A 12,134-nucleotide genomic window follows, 5' to 3' on the forward strand; every position below is an offset into this window, starting at 1 on the left:
CGAACCTATATTTTTTGGACCAAAAAATACTGTCCTAATAACTTTTCTTTAATTCTAGCAAGGTTTCGTTTAAAAAATCATCTTTCTAAAGTCTGTATCTCGAAAAAGGCTATCATTGTCGCCTATGGGGAAATTAATTGTTTATTTCAACCTATACAGCGTCGACATTTCTTTATCATAGTGCTCAAAAAGTGTCAAAAACAGTAATTTTACTTGATATTTGATGTGAAACCGTATTTTTTGGTGACAAATGAATTATTGATTAACTAGTTTTTAAGCTATAGTCTATTTCATATTTGTATTGCGTTTTACCTTAGAAAAAAGGGTGGGTTCGACTTTTGACTTACTGTGGAGAGAATATGTCGTTTTCTGAACTTCTGCTGATTTGTTTGAAAAAAGCACGTACACGTCTAGAGTTTGGATATACAAATCGATTTTTAAACATGACAATCTCGATCCAAATGCTGTTATCGAAATTACCAAATTCAGTGAAAATGTACAGAAATGACCCCCATTGAACATTGAAATGTTCACTCGAATGGCAGACTATAAAAATTAGAATAGGCATGACATTTTGTAGTTAACGAATAGTTTTCGATGTTTAAACACAAATATTTACACATTTTTCATATTTTGAAATGCTATAGTCTGTTTCAAAAATGTACTTTTATACGAAAATGGTTTCATTTAAAACTGTTGTTCAAAATTCACCGTAGTAGTTACATATTGGATCGGTTTTGGTATCAATATAATCAGTACTTGATGACATATAAAGAATCATTGGAGAAAGTGGACATTATCTTCAGGCCCTTTTTAGCAGTACCGCATTTACTCAAAAAAATCAGAAATTTTTTTTTCACATTTTTTGACTGGGGTCACCTCTGATAAAAAATTGTGAAAATTCAGAGAGTAATGCCAGAACGTTTTGAAGATGATTTTTGTGTGGCATATATATTTGTGCATCTAACGAACTATGAATTGCATGATTCTAGACAGTATTAAATACCGTATAGGTTACAATACACCATTAGATTTTATGGGCGCAGCCATTTTATGAGCATAACATGGTATTCAGAATTAAGAGTATAGCTAATCCTGATTGGTTGATATGTGCGCCCGTTATTTTTTGTTATTAGAGACTTCGTGCATTCTGCATTATACCAAAGGCCAAATAAATTATTTTCCTTAGCCCTAACGGAACTGAGATGTCTTTTAAACGCTAGGATGAGACACGTATTTTTATGTGCAAAATTGATAGGCATGGGAGATAAGTACAAATTACGCTAAGAAAAGCAACGCGAACCTATATTTTTTGGACCAAAAAATACTGTCCTAATAACTTTTCTTTAATTCTAGCAAGGTTTCGTTTAAAAAATCATCTTTCTAAAGTCTGTATCTCGAAAAAGGCTATCATTGTCGCCTATGGGGAAATTAATTGTTTATTTCAACCTATACAGCGTCGACATTTCTTTATCATAGTGCTCAAAAAGTGTCAAAAACAGTAATTTTACTTGATATTTGATGTGAAACCGTATTTTTTGGTGACAAATGAATTATTGATTAACTAGTTTTTAAGCTATAGTCTATTTCATATTTGTATTGCGTTTTACCTTAGAAAAAAGGGTGGGTTCGACTTTTGACTTACTGTGGAGAGAATATGTCGTTTTCTGAACTTCTGCTGATTTGTTTGAAAAAAGCACGTACACGTCTAGAGTTTGGATATACAAATCGATTTTTAAACATGACAATCTCGATCCAAATGCTGTTATCGAAATTACCAAATTCAGTGAAAATGTACAGAAATGACCCCCATTGAACATTGAAATGTTCACTCGAATGGCAGACTATAAAAATTAGAATAGGCATGACATTTTGTAGTTAACGAATAGTTTTCGATGTTTAAACACAAATATTTACACATTTTTCATATTTTGAAATGCTATAGTCTGTTTCAAAAATGTACTTTTATACGAAAATGGTTTCATTTAAAACTGTTGTTCAAAATTCACCGTAGTAGTTACATATTGGATCGGTTTTGGTATCAATATAATCAGTACTTGATGACATATAAAGAATCATTGGAGAAAGTGGACATTATCTTCAGGCCCTTTTTAGCAGTACCGCATTTACTCAAAAAAATCAGAAATTTTTTTTTCACATTTTTTGACTGGGGTCACCTCTGATAAAAAATTGTGAAAATTCAGAGAGTAATGCCAGAACGTTTTGAAGATGATTTTTGTGTGGCATATATATTTGTGCATCTAACGAACTATGAATTGCATGATTCTAGACAGTATTAAATACCGTATACAGCGTCGACATTTCTTTATCATAGTGCTCAAAAAGTGTCAAAAACAGTAATTTTACTTGATATTTGATGTGAAACCGTATTTTTTGGTGACAAATGAATTATTGATTAACTAGTTTTTAAGCTATAGTCTATTTCATATTTGTATTGCGTTTTACCTTAGAAAAAAGGGTGGGTTCGACTTTTGACTTACTGTGGAGAGAATATGTCGTTTTCTGAACTTCTGCTGATTTGTTTGAAAAAAGCACGTACACGTCTAGAGTTTGGATATACAAATCGATTTTTAAACATGACAATCTCGATCCAAATGCTGTTATCGAAATTACCAAATTCAGTGAAAATGTACAGAAATGACCCCCATTGAACATTGAAATGTTCACTCGAATGGCAGACTATAAAAATTAGAATAGGCATGACATTTTGTAGTTAACGAATAGTTTTCGATGTTTAAACACAAATATTTACACATTTTTCATATTTTGAAATGCTATAGTCTGTTTCAAAAATGTACTTTTATACGAAAATGGTTTCATTTAAAACTGTTGTTCAAAATTCACCGTAGTAGTTACATATTGGATCGGTTTTGGTATCAATATAATCAGTACTTGATGACATATAAAGAATCATTGGAGAAAGTGGACATTATCTTCAGGCCCTTTTTAGCAGTACCGCATTTACTCAAAAAAATCAGAAATTTTTTTTTCACATTTTTTGACTGGGGTCACCTCTGATAAAAAATTGTGAAAATTCAGAGAGTAATGCCAGAACGTTTTGAAGATGATTTTTGTGTGGCATATATATTTGTGCATCTAACGAACTATGAATTGCATGATTCTAGACAGTATTAAATACCGTATAGGTTACAATACACCATTAGATTTTATGGGCGCAGCCATTTTATGAGCATAACATGGTATTCAGAATTAAGAGTATAGCTAATCCTGATTGGTTGATATGTGCGCCCGTTATTTTTTGTTATTAGAGACTTCGTGCATTCTGCATTATACCAAAGGCCAAATAAATTATTTTCCTTAGCCCTAACGGAACTGAGATGTCTTTTAAACGCTAGGATGAGACACGTATTTTTATGTGCAAAATTGATAGGCATGGGAGATAAGTACAAATTACGCTAAGAAAAGCAACGCGAACCTATATTTTTTGGACCAAAAAATACTGTCCTAATAACTTTTCTTTAATTCTAGCAAGGTTTCGTTTAAAAAATCATCTTTCTAAAGTCTGTATCTCGAAAAAGGCTATCATTGTCGCCTATGGGGAAATTAATTGTTTATTTCAACCTATACAGCGTCGACATTTCTTTATCATAGTGCTCAAAAAGTGTCAAAAACAGTAATTTTACTTGATATTTGATGTGAAACCGTATTTTTTGGTGACAAATGAATTATTGATTAACTAGTTTTTAAGCTATAGTCTATTTCATATTTGTATTGCGTTTTACCTTAGAAAAAAGGGTGGGTTCGACTTTTGACTTACTGTGGAGAGAATATGTCGTTTTCTGAACTTCTGCTGATTTGTTTGAAAAAAGCACGTACACGTCTAGAGTTTGGATATACAAATCGATTTTTAAACATGACAATCTCGATCCAAATGCTGTTATCGAAATTACCAAATTCAGTGAAAATGTACAGAAATGACCCCCATTGAACATTGAAATGTTCACTCGAATGGCAGACTATAAAAATTAGAATAGGCATGACATTTTGTAGTTAACGAATAGTTTTCGATGTTTAAACACAAATATTTACACATTTTTCATATTTTGAAATGCTATAGTCTGTTTCAAAAATGTACTTTTATACGAAAATGGTTTCATTTAAAACTGTTGTTCAAAATTCACCGTAGTAGTTACATATTGGATCGGTTTTGGTATCAATATAATCAGTACTTGATGACATATAAAGAATCATTGGAGAAAGTGGACATTATCTTCAGGCCCTTTTTAGCAGTACCGCATTTACTCAAAAAAATCAGAAATTTTTTTTTCACATTTTTTGACTGGGGTCACCTCTGATAAAAAATTGTGAAAATTCAGAGAGTAATGCCAGAACGTTTTGAAGATGATTTTTGTGTGGCATATATATTTGTGCATCTAACGAACTATGAATTGCATGATTCTAGACAGTATTAAATACCGTATAGGTTACAATACACCATTAGATTTTATGGGCGCAGCCATTTTATGAGCATAACATGGTATTCAGAATTAAGAGTATAGCTAATCCTGATTGGTTGATATGTGCGCCCGTTATTTTTTGTTATTAGAGACTTCGTGCATTCTGCATTATACCAAAGGCCAAATAAATTATTTTCCTTAGCCCTAACGGAACTGAGATGTCTTTTAAACGCTAGGATGAGACACGTATTTTTATGTGCAAAATTGATAGGCATGGGAGATAAGTACAAATTACGCTAAGAAAAGCAACGCGAACCTATATTTTTTGGACCAAAAAATACTGTCCTAATAACTTTTCTTTAATTCTAGCAAGGTTTCGTTTAAAAAATCATCTTTCTAAAGTCTGTATCTCGAAAAAGGCTATCATTGTCGCCTATGGGGAAATTAATTGTTTATTTCAACCTATACAGCGTCGACATTTCTTTATCATAGTGCTCAAAAAGTGTCAAAAACAGTAATTTTACTTGATATTTGATGTGAAACCGTATTTTTTGGTGACAAATGAATTATTGATTAACTAGTTTTTAAGCTATAGTCTATTTCATATTTGTATTGCGTTTTACCTTAGAAAAAAGGGTGGGTTCGACTTTTGACTTACTGTGGAGAGAATATGTCGTTTTCTGAACTTCTGCTGATTTGTTTGAAAAAAGCACGTACACGTCTAGAGTTTGGATATACAAATCGATTTTTAAACATGACAATCTCGATCCAAATGCTGTTATCGAAATTACCAAATTCAGTGAAAATGTACAGAAATGACCCCCATTGAACATTGAAATGTTCACTCGAATGGCAGACTATAAAAATTAGAATAGGCATGACATTTTGTAGTTAACGAATAGTTTTCGATGTTTAAACACAAATATTTACACATTTTTCATATTTTGAAATGCTATAGTCTGTTTCAAAAATGTACTTTTATACGAAAATGGTTTCATTTAAAACTGTTGTTCAAAATTCACCGTAGTAGTTACATATTGGATCGGTTTTGGTATCAATATAATCAGTACTTGATGACATATAAAGAATCATTGGAGAAAGTGGACATTATCTTCAGGCCCTTTTTAGCAGTACCGCATTTACTCAAAAAAATCAGAAATTTTTTTTTCACATTTTTTGACTGGGGTCACCTCTGATAAAAAATTGTGAAAATTCAGAGAGTAATGCCAGAACGTTTTGAAGATGATTTTTGTGTGGCATATATATTTGTGCATCTAACGAACTATGAATTGCATGATTCTAGACAGTATTAAATACCGTATAGGTTACAATACACCATTAGATTTTATGGGCGCAGCCATTTTATGAGCATAACATGGTATTCAGAATTAAGAGTATAGCTAATCCTGATTGGTTGATATGTGCGCCCGTTATTTTTTGTTATTAGAGACTTCGTGCATTCTGCATTATACCAAAGGCCAAATAAATTATTTTCCTTAGCCCTAACGGAACTGAGATGTCTTTTAAACGCTAGGATGAGACACGTATTTTTATGTGCAAAATTGATAGGCATGGGAGATAAGTACAAATTACGCTAAGAAAAGCAACGCGAACCTATATTTTTTGGACCAAAAAATACTGTCCTAATAACTTTTCTTTAATTCTAGCAAGGTTTCGTTTAAAAAATCATCTTTCTAAAGTCTGTATCTCGAAAAAGGCTATCATTGTCGCCTATGGGGAAATTAATTGTTTATTTCAACCTATACAGCGTCGACATTTCTTTATCATAGTGCTCAAAAAGTGTCAAAAACAGTAATTTTACTTGATATTTGATGTGAAACCGTATTTTTTGGTGACAAATGAATTATTGATTAACTAGTTTTTAAGCTATAGTCTATTTCATATTTGTATTGCGTTTTACCTTAGAAAAAAGGGTGGGTTCGACTTTTGACTTACTGTGGAGAGAATATGTCGTTTTCTGAACTTCTGCTGATTTGTTTGAAAAAAGCACGTACACGTCTAGAGTTTGGATATACAAATCGATTTTTAAACATGACAATCTCGATCCAAATGCTGTTATCGAAATTACCAAATTCAGTGAAAATGTACAGAAATGACCCCCATTGAACATTGAAATGTTCACTCGAATGGCAGACTATAAAAATTAGAATAGGCATGACATTTTGTAGTTAACGAATAGTTTTCGATGTTTAAACACAAATATTTACACATTTTTCATATTTTGAAATGCTATAGTCTGTTTCAAAAATGTACTTTTATACGAAAATGGTTTCATTTAAAACTGTTGTTCAAAATTCACCGTAGTAGTTACATATTGGATCGGTTTTGGTATCAATATAATCAGTACTTGATGACATATAAAGAATCATTGGAGAAAGTGGACATTATCTTCAGGCCCTTTTTAGCAGTACCGCATTTACTCAAAAAAATCAGAAATTTTTTTTTCACATTTTTTGACTGGGGTCACCTCTGATAAAAAATTGTGAAAATTCAGAGAGTAATGCCAGAACGTTTTGAAGATGATTTTTGTGTGGCATATATATTTGTGCATCTAACGAACTATGAATTGCATGATTCTAGACAGTATTAAATACCGTATAGGTTACAATACACCATTAGATTTTATGGGCGCAGCCATTTTATGAGCATAACATGGTATTCAGAATTAAGAGTATAGCTAATCCTGATTGGTTGATATGTGCGCCCGTTATTTTTTGTTATTAGAGACTTCGTGCATTCTGCATTATACCAAAGGCCAAATAAATTATTTTCCTTAGCCCTAACGGAACTGAGATGTCTTTTAAACGCTAGGATGAGACACGTATTTTTATGTGCAAAATTGATAGGCATGGGAGATAAGTACAAATTACGCTAAGAAAAGCAACGCGAACCTATATTTTTTGGACCAAAAAATACTGTCCTAATAACTTTTCTTTAATTCTAGCAAGGTTTCGTTTAAAAAATCATCTTTCTAAAGTCTGTATCTCGAAAAAGGCTATCATTGTCGCCTATGGGGAAATTAATTGTTTATTTCAACCTATACAGCGTCGACATTTCTTTATCATAGTGCTCAAAAAGTGTCAAAAACAGTAATTTTACTTGATATTTGATGTGAAACCGTATTTTTTGGTGACAAATGAATTATTGATTAACTAGTTTTTAAGCTATAGTCTATTTCATATTTGTATTGCGTTTTACCTTAGAAAAAAGGGTGGGTTCGACTTTTGACTTACTGTGGAGAGAATATGTCGTTTTCTGAACTTCTGCTGATTTGTTTGAAAAAAGCACGTACACGTCTAGAGTTTGGATATACAAATCGATTTTTAAACATGACAATCTCGATCCAAATGCTGTTATCGAAATTACCAAATTCAGTGAAAATGTACAGAAATGACCCCCATTGAACATTGAAATGTTCACTCGAATGGCAGACTATAAAAATTAGAATAGGCATGACATTTTGTAGTTAACGAATAGTTTTCGATGTTTAAACACAAATATTTACACATTTTTCATATTTTGAAATGCTATAGTCTGTTTCAAAAATGTACTTTTATACGAAAATGGTTTCATTTAAAACTGTTGTTCAAAATTCACCGTAGTAGTTACATATTGGATCGGTTTTGGTATCAATATAATCAGTACTTGATGACATATAAAGAATCATTGGAGAAAGTGGACATTATCTTCAGGCCCTTTTTAGCAGTACCGCATTTACTCAAAAAAATCAGAAATTTTTTTTTCACATTTTTTGACTGGGGTCACCTCTGATAAAAAATTGTGAAAATTCAGAGAGTAATGCCAGAACGTTTTGAAGATGATTTTTGTGTGGCATATATATTTGTGCATCTAACGAACTATGAATTGCATGATTCTAGACAGTATTAAATACCGTATAGGTTACAATACACCATTAGATTTTATGGGCGCAGCCATTTTATGAGCATAACATGGTATTCAGAATTAAGAGTATAGCTAATCCTGATTGGTTGATATGTGCGCCCGTTATTTTTTGTTATTAGAGACTTCGTGCATTCTGCATTATACCAAAGGCCAAATAAATTATTTTCCTTAGCCCTAACGGAACTGAGATGTCTTTTAAACGCTAGGATGAGACACGTATTTTTATGTGCAAAATTGATAGGCATGGGAGATAAGTACAAATTACGCTAAGAAAAGCAACGCGAACCTATATTTTTTGGACCAAAAAATACTGTCCTAATAACTTTTCTTTAATTCTAGCAAGGTTTCGTTTAAAAAATCATCTTTCTAAAGTCTGTATCTCGAAAAAGGCTATCATTGTCGCCTATGGGGAAATTAATTGTTTATTTCAACCTATACAGCGTCGACATTTCTTTATCATAGTGCTCAAAAAGTGTCAAAAACAGTAATTTTACTTGATATTTGATGTGAAACCGTATTTTTTGGTGACAAATGAATTATTGATTAACTAGTTTTTAAGCTATAGTCTATTTCATATTTGTATTGCGTTTTACCTTAGAAAAAAGGGTGGGTTCGACTTTTGACTTACTGTGGAGAGAATATGTCGTTTTCTGAACTTCTGCTGATTTGTTTGAAAAAAGCACGTACACGTCTAGAGTTTGGATATACAAATCGATTTTTAAACATGACAATCTCGATCCAAATGCTGTTATCGAAATTACCAAATTCAGTGAAAATGTACAGAAATGACCCCCATTGAACATTGAAATGTTCACTCGAATGGCAGACTATAAAAATTAGAATAGGCATGACATTTTGTAGTTAACGAATAGTTTTCGATGTTTAAACACAAATATTTACACATTTTTCATATTTTGAAATGCTATAGTCTGTTTCAAAAATGTACTTTTATACGAAAATGGTTTCATTTAAAACTGTTGTTCAAAATTCACCGTAGTAGTTACATATTGGATCGGTTTTGGTATCAATATAATCAGTACTTGATGACATATAAAGAATCATTGGAGAAAGTGGACATTATCTTCAGGCCCTTTTTAGCAGTACCGCATTTACTCAAAAAAATCAGAAATTTTTTTTTCACATTTTTTGACTGGGGTCACCTCTGATAAAAAATTGTGAAAATTCAGAGAGTAATGCCAGAACGTTTTGAAGATGATTTTTGTGTGGCATATATATTTGTGCATCTAACGAACTATGAATTGCATGATTCTAGACAGTATTAAATACCGTATAGGTTACAATACACCATTAGATTTTATGGGCGCAGCCATTTTATGAGCATAACATGGTATTCAGAATTAAGAGTATAGCTAATCCTGATTGGTTGATATGTGCGCCCGTTATTTTTTGTTATTAGAGACTTCGTGCATTCTGCATTATACCAAAGGCCAAATAAATTATTTTCCTTAGCCCTAACGGAACTGAGATGTCTTTTAAACGCTAGGATGAGACACGTATTTTTATGTGCAAAATTGATAGGCATGGGAGATAAGTACAAATTACGCTAAGAAAAGCAACGCGAACCTATATTTTTTGGACCAAAAAATACTGTCCTAATAACTTTTCTTTAATTCTAGCAAGGTTTCGTTTAAAAAATCATCTTTCTAAAGTCTGTATCTCGAAAAAGGCTATCATTGTCGCCTATGGGGAAATTAATTGTTTATTTCAACCTATACAGCGTCGACATTTCTTTATCATAGTGCTCAAAAAGTGTCAAAAACAGTAATTTTACTTGATATTTGATGTGAAACCGTATTTTTTGGTGACAAATGAATTATTGATTAACTAGTTTTTAAGCTATAGTCTATTTCATATTTGTATTGCGTTTTACCTTAGAAAAAAGGGTGGGTTCGACTTTTGACTTACTGTGGAGAGAATATGTCGTTTTCTGAACTTCTGCTGATTTGTTTGAAAAAAGCACGTACACGTCTAGAGTTTGGATATACAAATCGATTTTTAAACATGACAATCTCGATCCAAATGCTGTTATCGAAATTACCAAATTCAGTGAAAATGTACAGAAATGACCCCCATTGAACATTGAAATGTTCACTCGAATGGCAGACTATAAAAATTAGAATAGGCATGACATTTTGTAGTTAACGAATAGTTTTCGATGTTTAAACACAAATATTTACACATTTTTCATATTTTGAAATGCTATAGTCTGTTTCAAAAATGTACTTTTATACGAAAATGGTTTCATTTAAAACTGTTGTTCAAAATTCACCGTAGTAGTTACATATTGGATCGGTTTTGGTATCAATATAATCAGTACTTGATGACATATAAAGAATCATTGGAGAAAGTGGACATTATCTTCAGGCCCTTTTTAGCAGTACCGCATTTACTCAAAAAAATCAGAAATTTTTTTTTCACATTTTTTGACTGGGGTCACCTCTGATAAAAAATTGTGAAAATTCAGAGAGTAATGCCAGAACGTTTTGAAGATGATTTTTGTGTGGCATATATATTTGTGCATCTAACGAACTATGAATTGCATGATTCTAGACAGTATTAAATACCGTATAGGTTACAATACACCATTAGATTTTATGGGCGCAGCCATTTTATGAGCATAACATGGTATTCAGAATTAAGAGTATAGCTAATCCTGATTGGTTGATATGTGCGCCCGTTATTTTTTGTTATTAGAGACTTCGTGCATTCTGCATTATACCAAAGGCCAAATAAATTATTTTCCTTAGCCCTAACGGAACTGAGATGTCTTTTAAACGCTAGGATGAGACACGTATTTTTATGTGCAAAATTGATAGGCATGGGAGATAAGTACAAATTACGCTAAGAAAAGCAACGCGAACCTATATTTTTTGGACCAAAAAATACTGTCCTAATAACTTTTCTTTAATTCTAGCAAGGTTTCGTTTAAAAAATCATCTTTCTAAAGTCTGTATCTCGAAAAAGGCTATCATTGTCGCCTATGGGGAAATTAATTGTTTATTTCAACCTATACAGCGTCGACATTTCTTTATCATAGTGCTCAAAAAGTGTCAAAAACAGTAATTTTACTTGATATTTGATGTGAAACCGTATTTTTTGGTGACAAATGAATTATTGATTAACTAGTTTTTAAGCTATAGTCTATTTCATATTTGTATTGCGTTTTACCTTAGAAAAAAGGGTGGGTTCGACTTTTGACTTACTGTGGAGAGAATATGTCGTTTTCTGAACTTCTGCTGATTTGTTTGAAAAAAGCACGTACACGTCTAGAGTTTGGATATACAAATCGATTTTTAAACATGACAATCTCGATCCAAATGCTGTTATCGAAATTACCAAATTCAGTGAAAATGTACAGAAATGACCCCCATTGAACATTGAAATGTTCACTCGAATGGCAGACTATAAAAATTAGAATAGGCATGACATTTTGTAGTTAACGAATAGTTTTCGATGTTTAAACACAAATATTTACACATTTTTCATATTTTGAAATGCTATAGTCTGTTTCAAAAATGTACTTTTATACGAAAATGGTTTCATTTAAAACTGTTGTTCAAAATTCACCGTAGTAGTTACATATTGGATCGGTTTTGGTATCAATATAATCAGTACTTGATGACATATAAAGAATCATTGGAGAAAGTGGACATTATCTTCAGGCCCTTTTTAGCAGTACCGCATTTACTCAAAAAAATCAGAAATTTTTTTTTCACATTTTTTGACTGGGGTCACCTCTGATAAAAAATT

The sequence above is a fragment of the Mytilus californianus genome, unplaced genomic scaffold (genome assembly GCF_021869535.1).
Source record: "Mytilus californianus isolate M0D057914Y unplaced genomic scaffold, xbMytCali1.0.p SCAF_44, whole genome shotgun sequence".
Lineage (NCBI taxonomy): Eukaryota > Metazoa > Mollusca > Bivalvia > Mytilida > Mytilidae > Mytilus > Mytilus californianus.